Here is a 7,600-nt window from a genome sequence, read left to right on the forward strand (position 1 = left end):
AAGATCCGATAAAATTGAAGTATCCGTATCTCTTTTGAAATCCTTGAGTCGTATTTAAAGTTTGAATTTCGGGACGAAATTCCCTCTAATGGGGGGATAATATGACAACCCGAAGTTTGCTCAATCGCCGTAACCCGTTTCCGTCCATAAAGTTCGTCTTTTTTGAATCGTTTCCGTTAAAGTTTTAAATTAATTCATTATTTTTGAGGCTTCTATTATGACTTAATTGGTATCCAAATAGGTTAATAACTCAAGAAAATATTCCAAATTATCAATTAGAAAAATTGCAGTTTCGACCATATCGGGTAACGGCAACTTAATCGGGTGCTACCAAAAGCCACGTCTAACGTCGGTATCGGGTAGAATTCAACCGTGTCCTAAACTTAGGACTTATTTAAAGCTCAAAAGACTTCATTTGAAGCTTTTACTCTCTCTCACTACTCTCTCTCTAACCTCTCTCCTCAAACTCAAGATTTAGGTCCAAAATCATCAAATTTAAGCTCCAAATCACCAAGGTAACTACCCTAACTCCTTGTATAACATCTTAGACCTTCATTTTCGTGTTCAAATCATGGAATAGGACCATTCTCATGAGTTTACGGCCCTAGAACAGTCCTAGGCCGTGAACTCATATAAATTGGGTTTTGGAGCCCAAAAACCCTTCCAATCGACCTTTGGAGCTTAGATATGGCTTAATGGACCGGACTTAGAACACCTTGAACCTAAATTTTGGGGAGTAAACATGAGTTTAATGCCCAAGAACATGCTTGGGCCGTAAACTCCTCTTCATGGGGAGTAAACTCATTTTAAAGTGTTAAAATGCCATTTAAACACATCAATGGCCTTGGAATAAGGTCTAGAAGCAACCACAAATGAATTAGAAGCCTGAAACACAATGAAAACCCCTCCCTTAGGATTTCACAGCTGTAAACCCCCCAAGGATGGATTCTTGGGCTGTAAACTCTTAAAACATGGTCAAATGATGCCCTAAATTCCATCCAAGGCTTGTAAAATGAGTTTAAATCACATGTGATTGTCCTAGCACCACCAAAACACATAAGGAATGGGTATGGGGAGTTTACGGCCGTCAACTCCTATTTTACTGCCGTAAGCTCCATTAAATGGTCCATATGTGGGTTAAATCCATTCATATGCCTTAGATTTGATCCTAGCCAATTTTCCCAAGTGAAATAAGACCATTTAGCACCTTAAAACCCATCATCCATGAGTTCACGGCCGTGAACTCATGTGGACATGGTCTTAGGTCCAAAAAATCCATAAGGAGTTTACTCTTGAAGAGTAAACTTGATATTCAAGCCATATACGTCCTTAGATGTCACCCGGGTCGCTCCAAACGCTTGATTTGAGGTGTTTTCGCATCCTAGAGTAAATAATCATATCTAATTAGTGAATTAAAGTCTAATTAGATACAAATGTGTATCATTTCACATTACATAGGAACCTCGCGCGTTTTCAAGCCTTGAACTGACGTTTAGCATCCAAACCGACACATTCCGCGATTGGTGAGTTCATACCCCTACGCTTTTTCCGTGATTTTCAATGTTTTCAGGGGGGAATACAAGCAAAACTACAAATGTTTTCAAAAACCTAAAACTGATGTGTTTCTATAAATATCTAGCTAACCTTTAGATATCTTTACCCCTTATGTATTATGTTGAGCATAAGGGATGTTTTCTCGACTATAACTACGAGGATTTCACTAAAGGAAACAATCAAACCAATTAAATTATTATGGGAATAATTTGGGATCTTTAGTTCTTGTTTTACGAATATAGATTTACGTAAAGTTAATAGATAAACTATATGTGATTCAGTTTATCTCTATTTAATTCAGAATGTATTGCCAGATAATTTCATTGTATTTAACTATTCTACTGTATTATGTTTCAATACGATTTGTATGTCTGATAACGTCTGAGAAACCCGTGAATAACATGATACTAGCTTGTGAGATTCGTCATCATTATCAGTAAATCCTCCCCGGAAGTGTAACCAGAGTCTCCTGGAGGGAGAGCATGGAATTTGTGGATAGATCTATTCGGGACTGACAATCCCACACCTACACTGCTAGCTACAGTTAGGCGGGCACGCCTGGGGTGACAAATTCTGGATATCGTCTGACGTCTAACAAACGTGAAGGAGGTCTCGTTGTCGTATTAGCATGGTTACCCGACTCACAATACGTATTAATATCAGTTTATTCACGGATTAAATTTCATATCTACTTTCTATCTATAGGTCTTATATCTAGTACGGGATGGTAGTCCCATGGTTTTGTATCTTATATCTAGTACGGGATGGTAGTCCCATGGTTTTCAATCTATATCTAGTACGGGATGATAATCCCATGGTTTTCAATCTATATCTAGTACGGGATGATAATCCCATAGTTTTGAATCTATATTTAGTACGGGATGATAGTCCCATGGTTTTGTATCTTATATCTAGAACGGGATGGTAGTCCCATGGTTTTCAATCTATATCTAGTACGGGATGATAGTCCTATGGTTTTCAATCTATATCTAGTACGGGATGATAGTCCCATGGTTTTCAATCTATATCTAGTACGGGATGATAGTCCTATGATTTTCAATCTATATCTATCTATAGTTTTGTGTATATCAAACTATCTTATAACTGGCACGGGATAGTAATCCCATGATTTTCAGTAAATAGTTTTATGTGTAAAACAATACAATGTGGTCTTTAACTAAAACTTTACTTGTAGGAAAATATAGGATTTTCCTGGGATAACAATTATACATAACCAGAATCGTGTAAGAAAACAGATAACCAAACATTACTTTTAAGAAAATATGGGATTTTCTTGGATTCGTAACTTTTTCGAAAAACCAAAGGAAACTTAAACATTTTCAGAAAAACAAACATCTTATGAACTCACCAGCTTTATGCTGATTTTCAAACTGCTTGTATTCTCAGGTCCGCGTTAGACAGGTACCCAACGATCCTTTTGGAGAAGACGGAGCGTATTGAAGATCTCGTCTTGACTTTTGTTCATATATACCTATGTATAACACTTTACTTTTGAACAATTGTAAATTTCAATATGTAATGTAATGGTTGTTTACCTTGCTTACTATGTGCATTGGATTTGATACTCAACGTGGAGTCTGCCCCGGAAATGTTTCCGCCTTGGTTTTCGGGGTGTGACAGATTGGTATCAGAGCCCTTGTTTATAGTGAACTAAGTATACCAGACCTTACATGGTATAAGACTATAAACACTAAGGGGCCTAAGTGCTCTGAACTAAAAGTATACTTCAAAGTATAAGTATTTTCAAAAGTATACAAGTATACCTAACCGTCAAGATCCGTAACTACAAGTAGAACAAAACATAAGTAAACGGGTGTTGTACCCTGCGGTTAAACCTGGGCAATTTTGTAGTAGTGTCTAGGATCAATATAGCCTGGCCAACTATATTCATTCGATACACGGCCAACATGTGCTTGGGAGTGACTGTGGTGTACAGCATGCCTAAAATTTACCCAATACCCAAACAACGAACCGTCGTCACAGCGAATCATGAAATACGATGGGAGTATTTCTTGAGCCAAATTCTTTGCAGAAATCCTATTTCCAGCATTGCTCCTCAATCATTCCTTTAGCGATAATTTATCTGCTTTGATAACTCTTTCCTGCTTTATCATTTAATAGAATTCTATATCTGTCATAATGAGATATCCCTTGTATCATATCTCTTGATTCAATTCAGAGGACTTATGAACCTCTCTTTCCTGATCTTTTTAGATCAAGATGCCTCCAAGAAAAAGACCCAGTTCAAAGAATAACAACAGCAACCCTCCACCACCACCACCTCCTCCTCCTCAATTTGATATTGTATCACTTCAGGCAGTTATTACGGCCGCAATGACAACAGCCATGTCGCAAATGAACCCCGGTAGTTCAGGAGGTGGTCCCCAGCCACAAAACCAGGGAAGTAGCCAAGGACACCGGAAGGAGTGTTCCTATAAAGATTTTATGAACATGAAACCCACATCCTTCGATGGCACTGGAGGTGTCATTTCCCTAGCTCGATGGCTCAAGAAAATAGAATCTATTTTCAAAATTTGTGCTTGCTCTGAATCGGATAAAGTGAAGTTCGCCGCTTTTATACTCTTCGAACATCTTGGTTTACCTAAAATAGCAAGTTTTTTTTACTCTTCAAACATTTGGTTCTTCTCAAATAATTTTGAAATTTGTTATGGGAAAACCCACTTAATCTTTAAAATCCTATCACAATGGCGGATGGAAGAGAAAATATTTATTTTTAGATATGAAATCTCTTGAGAATGGGGAATCTTTGGTCCTTGATTGGGTTATGGATGGTAGGGTTTATGATTTTTCAATATTTGTATCCTTTCTTCTCGTGTATTAACTTTTCATTGTGCTTGATACAATACCAAAGCTTGAAGATTTATTCCCGTCAAGAAAAGATACCGAGGAGAGGATTCAAAATTCTAGAGCTTGTCCCTTAAGAATAGATCTTTTAGGGTATTTGGGAGCACTTCTTCTACCAAAGATCAAGATTTGTTTTCTATTGTTTCTTAATTCTAAGATGTCTAGTTGTTTGGTTCTTCGTTCTTAATATGTTCTACTTTTTTGGATAACACTTATTGATGTTAATATAATCTTGACAGGATTAAGAGGTAGTCGCTCTAGTTCTCCTTTTTCTTAAGTTACATCGGCGAGTTCCTTTCTAGTGGTTCCTCTATAAAAGATGATAAGTTGCTTTTGAAAATTGGTGTATAATGTCGTAACTAAATTGGTATAACTTTGAGAAGAATAACAAAGACCAAGGGTGCTGGCACATAGGGTATGTTTACGTATGAATTACAATCGACCTCTAATTCTAATAATTGGATACTTGACACATGATTTGTAACATACATTTGTTTGGATGTGCAAGGACGAAGAATAAGTAGGAATCTAAGGCATGGTGAGCTTGATTTGATCGTGGGTAACAAGAGTAGATTAGTTGTTACTAAGATTGGAGATTACAAGCATTATTTACCTTCTAGTTTTTTAGTTGTTTTAAAAGATTGATTCTATTCGCCTTACATGGAAGGGAACATTATTTCATTTTATGCATTGTGGTGTGTCGGTTTTACATTTTGATTTGATAACATAATGCTAGTATTTTGGCTTACATGGAAGGAAACATTATTTCATTTTATCCAGTCAGATGGAATCATGGAACCATTTAACTTAGAGTTTAATGGAGATTACGAATCTTGTTTACTTAGGAAAATGAGTGTCTCCTTTCACATGAAACATTAAGAGAAGAATAGATATCGTGGACATAACCCATTTCGATGATTGTGGTCCGTTCAAACCCATCACTAGACATGGCGAAAGATACTTTGTCACATTTACTGATGGTTTCAGTAGATATGGATATGTTTATCTGGTTAAACATAAGTCTGAGAAGTATTTAAGAAATTTCAAAGAGAATTAGAGAACCAGCTAGGTAAGAAAATCAAATAATTCATTCTGATAGGGGCAGAGAGTATCTTAGAAAGGAATTCTACAATCGTCTTATATATTGTGGGATAGTCGAACAATTAGTTGCATAAAAAACATCCCGACACAAAGGTATGTCTAAGAAAAAAAAATCAAACCTTACTTGACATGGTTCATTCTATGATGACTAATGATATACTTCCAAGTAGTTTATGGGGGTTATGCCTTAGAAACAGCCGCTTATATTCTAAACCTTATACCAAATAAGAAGGATGAGAAAACACCATTTAAAATGTAGAAAGGGACACATCTCTCTCTAGCACGAATCAAGGTTTAGGGTTATGATTTTTTCGTTCATCGAGAAGCGCTCGACAAACTTGAACCCATACCAGAACGGTGTTACTTTATTGGTTATCAAGAAGGTTCTTTTGGGTACTTGTTTTACATATATACCGAGAGCATGATCTTTGTTGCTCGTAGGGCACTCTTTTGTGATAGTGAGCTGATATATCAAGAAACTAGTGGGAGCCTAATTAATCTTGATGAGATTCACAAGTCAACCAATAAAGAACCTAAACTTGACACCAGACCACAAAAAAGGTTGAATAACCAGTTGGGGAAGCTGATATACTTCTACCACCACCTTGTAGATCTGATAGAGAAGTTCGTCTACCATAGATCTATGGATTCCATATTACTAAATCGGATGACAAATTGTTAGGTAATAATGAGCAACATAGCTATCATGAAGCCATGCGGAGCCTAGAGGCTGCAAAAATGGAAAGAGGAATAGACATCAAGATTCATTCCATATACGATAACCAAGTATGGAACCTATTTGATCCTATAGGGTATTCAAACCATTGGATATATATATATATATATATATATATATATATATATATATATATATATGAGTCTTCAACAAGAAGAATGAAATGGATGAGAACATACAAACTTATAAAGCTCATCTAGTTGCGAACAGTTATACTCAAGCTCAATGAATTGATTATGAGGAAGCTTTCCAACCAGTAGCTATGATTAATTTGTTGGATTAGGTGTCTAATCACATAACTATAATTTCTATATACTTGAATTGATAGTAGCACAGTGCTTTTGAGTTTCCCTCATAACTCGCAACTCGACAGGATGACTTTTGGAGAGAGGTTTAATTTATTATATGAATAATAAATTCAAATAAATGATTTATTAATGTATTATGAAAATAATATATTAATTATAGATCATATTATTTAATTCATATTTAATCAGAAGTTAATTGGAACTAATTTTGGGATTAAAAGAATTAACTAAAAGTGAAATAGCTATTTGACAGTTTATTAATAGTTGAGGAAAGAGGCTCTAGAACCTCCCTAGAAAGTCTTAGATGCAAACTTCTAGGAAGTCCCTATAATTTTTGTCCAAGAGGTCTTGGATAGGGATTCTTGGCCTGCTTGGTCCTTAAGCTAAGGAATTAGGGTTTCCTCCTAAAACCCTAGATTTTTCTCTAAGCTACCTCGCCTATTTAAAGAGCCTGGCCACCTGAAAAACTAAGAAGAGCAGTTGAAATTTCAAGCTCCCTACTCCTCTCTCTTCTCTCATCCTCTTGCCAAGTTTGGGTGTGATCTACTAGAGGTGTGACCCTTGTAACACTTGCTCTCAAAGTTCAAGAACACTAGGAATTCATTGTTATTGCAATATAACAATTAAGGTATGTATTTTAACCCTAGTTATATGATTTTCAAAAATAACATATATCTCCTAGGGTTTTCCATTTGATGTTCAATAGTTTTATGTTCAGTTAGAGAAAAAATAGATCCAAAAATTAGGGTTGCATGCACACATAGGATTTTTTTTGTTATGCACAAAACCCATCATAAGTCTATTAGGATACTACTTTCCATAGATTCATTTAATGACTATAAAACATAGAAATTTGATATAAAACTGCTTTCCTTAACGGGAAACTGACTAAGGATGTTTATATGGCTCAACCAAAAGGCTTTGTATGTACAAGTCCCCTAATATCGTATGTAAGCTTGAAAAGTCTATATGTGGAATCAAACAAGCATCTGTTTCAATGAGAAGATCATGGAGT

This window comes from Lactuca sativa, chromosome 8 (genome assembly GCF_002870075.4).
Source record: "Lactuca sativa cultivar Salinas chromosome 8, Lsat_Salinas_v11, whole genome shotgun sequence".
Lineage (NCBI taxonomy): Eukaryota > Viridiplantae > Streptophyta > Magnoliopsida > Asterales > Asteraceae > Lactuca > Lactuca sativa.